The sequence below is a fragment of the Nicotiana sylvestris genome, chromosome 8 (genome assembly GCF_000393655.2).
Source record: "Nicotiana sylvestris chromosome 8, ASM39365v2, whole genome shotgun sequence".
Lineage (NCBI taxonomy): Eukaryota > Viridiplantae > Streptophyta > Magnoliopsida > Solanales > Solanaceae > Nicotiana > Nicotiana sylvestris.
The window spans coordinates 115,513,029-115,520,754 of NC_091064.1; the positions used below are offsets into that span (position 1 = coordinate 115,513,029).

The 7,726-nt window shown below is 38.5% G+C and overlaps 1 long non-coding RNA gene across 1 annotated transcript; it reads right to left on the minus strand.

Moving 5' to 3' along the window:
- Positions 1-4,103: 4,103 nt before the first annotated feature.
- On the minus strand, positions 4,104-7,220 carry LOC104211998 (uncharacterized). Its single transcript, XR_707280.2, has 2 exons — positions 6,673-7,220; positions 4,104-4,393 (listed from the first exon to the last, which is right to left on the minus strand). It is a non-coding gene; the product is annotated as an uncharacterized lncRNA (long non-coding RNA).
- Positions 7,221-7,726: the final 506 nt, after the last annotated feature.

Sequence of the window (7,726 nt, forward strand, 5' to 3'; positions counted from 1 at the left end):
TAAGCTTAAGTTGGAAAAGTTAACCGGATGTTGACTTATGTGTTAAAGGGCTCAGATGTGAATTCTGATGGTTTGAATAGCTTCGGGAGGTGATTTGGGACTTAAGAGCATGATCGGAATGTGTTTTGGAGGTACGGAGTAGAATCAGGTTGGAATTGACGAAATTAGGATTTTGGCATTTTCCATTTGGTAGGTGAGATTTTGATATATGGGTCGGAATAGAATTTCGGGAGTTGCAGTAGGTCCGTTGTGTTATTTGGGATGTGTGTGCAAAATTTCAGGTCATTCGGACGTGGTTTGATAGACTTTTTGATCGAAAGCGGAATTTAGAAGTTTTTGGAATTCTTAGGCTTGAATCCGATGCAAATTTGGTGTTTTGATGTTGTTTGGGGCGTTCCAAAGGTTGGAACAAGTTTGAATCATGTTATGGGATATGTTGATATATTTGGTTGAGGTCCCGAGGGTCTCAGGTGAGTTTCGGGTGGTTAAACGGACCATTTCAAGTTGAAAAGATTGCAGAAAAATCTGTTGTTAGTGTTGCAGACAGGTGTGCTTCTTGTTCGCGAGTGGACCTCGCGTTCGCGAAGTGTTAGGATGAGAGGCTGGAGGTTTGGCCTTCACATTCGCGATGCAGGTCCCGCGTTCGCGAAGGGTTGGAGTAAGGAATATACGCGTTCACGAGAGGGACCCACGTTCGTGATGGGTTGTGAAGTTGAGTCTTCGCGTTCGCGTACATGGCGTCGCATTCTCATAGGAATAAGTGGTCAACGCTAGGTTGTGCTTCGCAAACGCGAGGCATTGACCGCGTTCGCAATGAAGGATTTTTAAGTGCTGGGCAGAATGTTTAAAAGACCCATTTCCGCTATTTTGGGTCTAAGTTCCTCCATGTTTGGGCGATTTTGAAGCTTTTGAAGGGGATTGAAGAGGAAATCAAGGGGGAACACTTGGAGGTAAGATTTATGGACTTAATACTCAATCATAGTGTGATTTCTACCTAATTAATCATGAAATTTATAGAATTTAAGCCTAAATATTGAAGAACTAGAGCTTGTAATTGGAGAGCTAGAATTTGGGATTTGAGGGGTCGTTTGTGCTTGGATTTCAGTGCTTTTGATATGAATGAACTCGGGAAGTGATAAGAAGTCTATTGATGTAATTTTTATCGGATTCCGAGATGTGTGCCCGGGGTCGGGTTTGGCCAATTTCGGGATTTGTATTGTAATTTTATTTCTTTTGAGTGGGCTTTGTTACCTTAGCATATTTGATGGTTTTGCACTGATTTTGTTTAGATTTGGAGCATCTGGAGGCCGATTCGAGAGGCAAGGGCATCGCGGGTTAGAGTTTGGACCGGATCGAGGTGAGTAATGATTGTAAATATTGTCTTGAGGGTATGAAACCCCGGATTTCACATCATTGTCTATGTAGAGGTGATGCACACGCTAGATGACAAGCGTGGGGTCATGCACCGTGGGGGATTGTGACTTAGTCCATCCCGAATGACTGTTTTACCGCGTATTTGATTGAAAACTATTTGCTCTCATCATGTTTTGGGCTGAATGCCATATTTGGGCCTTGTGCCAACTATTTTGGACCCTTAAGGGATTTTTACTAGTATTTCCTCACTGTTTTGACTTTATACTTGCACTCAGTCATGCTATATTCTGCTGTTTTTGTAACTCAGTCATGTTTACTCTGTTTTGACATCTGAAATGATATTTTGGGCTTAGCATCATATTTTACTGTGCCCGAGTGGCTTTTAGAGATTTCTAACTAAGTAGGGCGAAATGCCTGTGTTGTGAGGATTATTATAGGATCGGGCTACACGCCGCAGCAGTGTTGTACTGATTATGATTAGGAGGCCAAGGGCCTGAGTTGTACGCCACAATGTGGTTTAATATGAGGCCGAGAGCCTATTTGATTATTCCACGAGATGGCTTGATATTGTGCTTGGGCCGTAAGGGGCCCCTCCCGGAGTCTGTACACCCCTAGTGAGTGTGGGTACCAGTGTGATATGTGATATAGCCCGAGGGGTTGGTGTTGTTCCATGTTATTGCTTGAGAGGCTGATTTTGTCGATATTGTGCCCGAGGGGCAGATTTTATGTATTTATCTCTTCTCGCTGCTTTTCATTTACTTGTTTAACTATTAAAAAGTTGTTTTAAAGAAGCTTATACTGAACTAAGGTGTTTTTATAAGATTTCACTGTTTTATTGCATTGTATTGGTTTTTCACTGCCTCTTTGTAGCATTTTGCTGTGTTTTACGTGTTTTCTTATTGCCTAGTCTTCATTTATTTTTATTACTCATTGAGTTGGCGTACTCACATTACTCCGTGCACCCTGTGTGTAGATTCAAGAGCTTCGAGCCCCGCTAGTGAGGGTTGATTGCTCCCAGCATGCTATTTAGAGTCCACTAGGTAGCTGCTCGGCGTTCGCAGCCCAGTGTTTCTCCCTCCTATCTTATTTTCCTTGTTCTAGTTTTGTAATAGACTGTATAAACTCTTTCATACTCTTAGACATATGCTAGATGCTCATGACTGGTGACACCCTGATGTCGGGCTGTGTTTGTTTCCGTAGTTGATATATTTCATTCTATTTTGGGATTTATCATTATTAGTGACTTAATTATGAATTATTATATCTGTTAATTTCTTTGGGTATTTGTGTCGGCTGTACGTGTCTTCACGAGAGGCACCATCAAGATCGGATCTGGGTTTAGGGTCGTGACAAATTATCTCCCTTATACCTCAATTTAATTTTTTCCAATTTTTCTCCCTTATTCTAAAAGCCGGTCAACATGCAAGCCGAAAAAAACAGATGTGCAAGTAGCACGTAAGATGCATCAGGATGGTCTTTTTAATTTGGGTACACCTGTCCTAGACGGACTCAACCCCTGTGTTGAGTCCCCAATGTCAGATGCACATGATGTAAACAAACGTACCTACTAGGGATCCTATATGAGGTTATGTTATTCTAGGTTTAAAAATCTGGGTGTATTGTTCTAAACTTGGCTTACCCGAGCGGACAGCTTGAGCCGAGGGGGGCAGCATACCGGGAATACAAAAGATTCACCGGCTTTGCAACTTTTCCGAACCTCGTTCTAAAATTTGAATATGACTCTAACAGAAAATAAGTCACACGAAGTGCACACTTTCCAGATGATTTAGAAGACTTAGGGAGAAGAAGGGTTTCGTAACAGTGTATATACAGTTCACACAATATCAAAGTGGTAAAAACGGCATTTAGCACATTAGGCTTGAACACATAAAAATCATATTATAAATAAAAGCCAACTATAACAGTTATTCTAAGCTCGAATTCTGAACCATGAACAACAATTTTAGGTTCTTTTTCCAGTAGAGTCGCTAGAGCTGTCACACCTCCTTTTTATCCGAGAGGGATATAATGGAGTTTTTCCAATTAAAGTAACATAAATCGACATAGAATTATATTATTTAAATCAGAATCGCCAATTAGAATAATTTTATGGTGCCACAAGTCACCGATTTATTTTAAATCCCAAATCGAGGAAAATTTGACTTCATTTAAAAGTCTGCGAAACCAAAAATTCTAGATAAGGAATTCTATTAATCCGGGAGAAGGTGTTAGGTATTCCCATATTTCGTGGTTCGAGCACGGTTGCTTAAACTATTAATAATTGGCCTAATTATCTGATTTACTACATGTTTTAAACCTAGTACATTTTTAACTTTATAATTGCTTTTAATTATTTTAACCGCTTATTAGGATTTATGAAATTATTTTTTGAACAAGTTACGATTGTCGTACACTTGCTGTTTTGGGACACACCGCAAATCACGCTACACAAAATGCATCCGTGATTCGTGATATGTTTATTTTATTATTGTTCAGAGTTGTTATGATCAGGTCATATGAAATGCAAACCCAAATTTGAAATTAGGTATCATAACTATGTCACGGGAACCGTACCCATAGTCACGATGATTTATTATTAATCGCGTCTAAAGCAAGCTACGAGATTATGTGTCACGACCCCAAATGCCGGTCGTGATGGCGCCTATCATATTACAAGGCAAGCCAACCAGTCAACTGACCACAACCCATTTTCCATTAGTAAGAACCCATTTTCAACACAAGTTTTAAATACCAATTTCATAATAACCGTTTAGAGCAACAAAAAATATGCGGAAGTCAAAATAACAGAAAACTACACAGCCCAAACTGATCTGGTGTCATGAGTCTAGAGCCTCTAATACAAGTCTGAATACCTACTACATCAATAGTCTAGAAAATGCGGAAAATAACATGATAGAAGGGAGAAAACAGGACTGCAAATGCCATGCAGCTACCTCGAAATTCTCGACAGAAACTGAATCAGCTAAAGATGCTCACTCGGCTGCTCGGGCACCTGGATCTGCACACAAGGTGCATGGAGTAACGTGAGTGCGCCAACTCAGTAAGTAACTAAAGTAAATAATGGACTGAAAGCAGTGATGAGTAGTTCAAAACATATAACTTTAAAATCAATTCTGTTATAAAAATCATCATTTTCAGTTTAAACATTGAAATCAGTTACTTAGCAATATGTCCAACAGAGACTTATTTAAAAGAAGAGTGAAAATAGTGAAAACATCATAACAGGGGCCCTCAGGCAAGGAATCACTCAGAATATGGCCCTTCGGGCAGCCTCTCAGTCACTCGTGACTCAACTCTCGTCACTCAGTACTCACTCTCAGCACTCGGCTCATCTATATCTCATATTAGTAGAAATCATAGTAACCGCTGAGTCGTGCAGCCCGATCCATGTATTTATAGTCGACTATGCTCACTGGGGGTGTGTAGACTCTGAAGAGGCTCCTACAACCCAAGCGTCATGTCGCTGCGGCGTGCAGCCCGATCCATATAAGTATCACTGCGGCGTGTAGCCCGATCCATATAAGTATCGCAGCGGCGTCCAGCCCGATCCATATATATATAAATATCCTCACAATTAGGTTCTCAACCTCTCTTAGTCTTTAACATCACTACCTCTTGGGCACAACAATGAAATTTAGGGAACTCAGGCCAAACAGTCCTCACAATCAGGAGTAGTGTAATAAAACCAGTTTTAAATATTTAAGTAGGTAAAACATGTCTGAGGATTTGCTTCTAGCAAGTAAGGTGAGGAAATTTGTCAAAATGTCCCTAAGGGTTTCTACAGGTCGGCACAAGGCCTCAAATATGTCATACAGCCCATAATACAATATAAATATCCAAAATACGGGATAACATAATATTTCCAAATCAATTACGCAACTTAATAGTCGCTACGGGACGGACCAAGTCACAATCCCTACTGTTGCACGCCATACGCTCGTCACCTAGCATGTGTGTCACCGCATTTATCAAAAACAAGTCAAATACCGGGGTTTTGTACCCTCAGTTCCAGATTTACAGTGGTTACTTATCTCAAACCGATGAAAATGATTCGTTCAATCCTCCGAAACTCACCCCAAGGCCCCCAAGACCTCAACCAAAGGCACCAACACTTCCTAAAACCTTAATCAAACTTGTTCCAATTATCAAAATACCTCAAACAACATCAAATCACCCAAAACACATCGGATTCAAGCCTAAGTTTCTAGAATCTTCCAAATTTTGCTTTTGATAAAAACCCCAATCAAACCACGCCCGAATGACCTGAAATTTTGCACACACATCCCAAATGACCCAACGAAGCTACTGAAACTCTCAGAATTCCATTCCGACCCCTATATCAAAATCTCGTCTATCAACCGGAAATCGCCAAAATATCAACTTCGCCAATTCAAGCTTAATTCTACTCCGAACTTCCAAATTTCATTTCGATCATACTCCTAAGCCATAAATCACCTCCCGAAGCTAACCGAACCATCGAAAATCACGTCTGAGCCCTCTAACACATAAGTCAACATCCGATTAACTTTTCCAACTTAAACTTTGTTAAGCCTTACCAAAACCATTCCGGATTCGATCCGACCAACCCGATACCACAAAACACGGATAACAAAGCATAAAGAAGCAGAACTAGGGAAAACGGAGCGGTAACTCATGAGACGACTGACCGGATCGTCACATCATGAATTAACTTTTCTAAAGTTTTTAGATTTGGGGTAAGACCAAGAGTTATGGAATAAATTTGTGGAGAAGGATGTAAATTAATTATGAAATTATGGACTAACTTATGAATTCTTATTTGCTTTTTTGGTGAAACTTGTTACTGATTCTATTTATCAAAATGTGTACAAAGATTAGGCTTAACATTTGTTCCTTGATTAACAGGAATCGATTAGCACTTAAAACGCCACTAGTTTAAGCTATTGACCATTTTGAAACAAGAATTACGGGACAATCAATGCGTATTCATAATTTCAAATATTAAGGATGATGTTTAACTTTTACTTTTAAATACAAGATGCAAAAAAGAAAAGATAATAATTTGAAATAGTGCTTTGAAAGAAAATTTCGAGCATAATAAGAGATATAGGAGATTATTAATCTTCACTGTAAGAGACTGCAATGTGGTAGAAAAACCAATGTTCTCACTCGAAGCTAAAAACACACAAATGACACAGATAGCATAACAGAACCGTAAATCAAAGCTTGTCAGAAGTTTAACATATTTTTTCATTTTTAGCAACAAACACAAGCAAATACAGATTTAGGAATGTGTACCTAATGCCTGAGTCAGGAATTGAATCGGCCAAACTCGAGCACAAATGAAGATGACAAGACCCAGCAAGTAGCCATAAATTCAACAGTCAATCAGCAATTTTGGAGAGTTTAAACACTCCTAAAGTAGGGAAACAACAGCTCAAAAACCAAATAAATGCCTAGAACTCCTAATTGGTAAAGTTCAGCAATGATGAACAGCAAAAACAATCCCGAACAAGAGGAAGGAAATTTCGAACCCAGGCAAATCAATTCGGAATCGACAACAAATAAACGCAGCTTTGATTGTGAATCATTTGAATCTGAAACAACCAATCACTCTGCTGTTCATCCTTTTTTTTATAGCTTTTCATTCTTTTTTTGGTTTTCTCGATCTTAAATTTTGAAGTGCAAACTTCTTCTTCCAGCAGCCTAGGTGTGTGGGTGTAATTGATGTGTGTGTATTTTGAGAAATGAAAAAAGCACACAGAAGAAGGGAGCTGGGGTCACGCCGTTTTTTGGGTCGGTGAGAGAGGAGTACGATTTTCCTTAGGACTTTTAATGTGTGTCTAGGTTAGAAAATGAGAGAAGGGTTAGGTTTTAATGAAAATAGAGTTTGGGCCGTGGGTATTGGTATGGTATTGGGCCAATTGAAGCTGGCTTAGTCCGATTTTAATTCAAAAACAAACCCCTTTTCCTTTCATATTTTTCTTCTTTTTTCTTTGATTTTAAAATCTAATAATATCCTAAATCAATCTAATTTGTAAAATTAAAATTATTTATCTATTAAAACAACTAATTAACTTAAAACAAAATAAAAACACTAATTTCTAAAGACTAAAAGTTAAACATATATAAAAATGACTATTTTTGTGATTTTTTCCTTAATAATGCAATTAACTCAATGTAATTAATTCCTAAATTCAAATTGAACCTAAGATGACATGAAATTAAAATATGACAATTTTTTATGATTTTTTCTTATGATTTTAAAAATATTAAACATGCATGAAATGCAACTAAATAAAGAAAATCTCCTAAAATTCATTAAAATTATTCTTGATTTATTTTTAGGAGT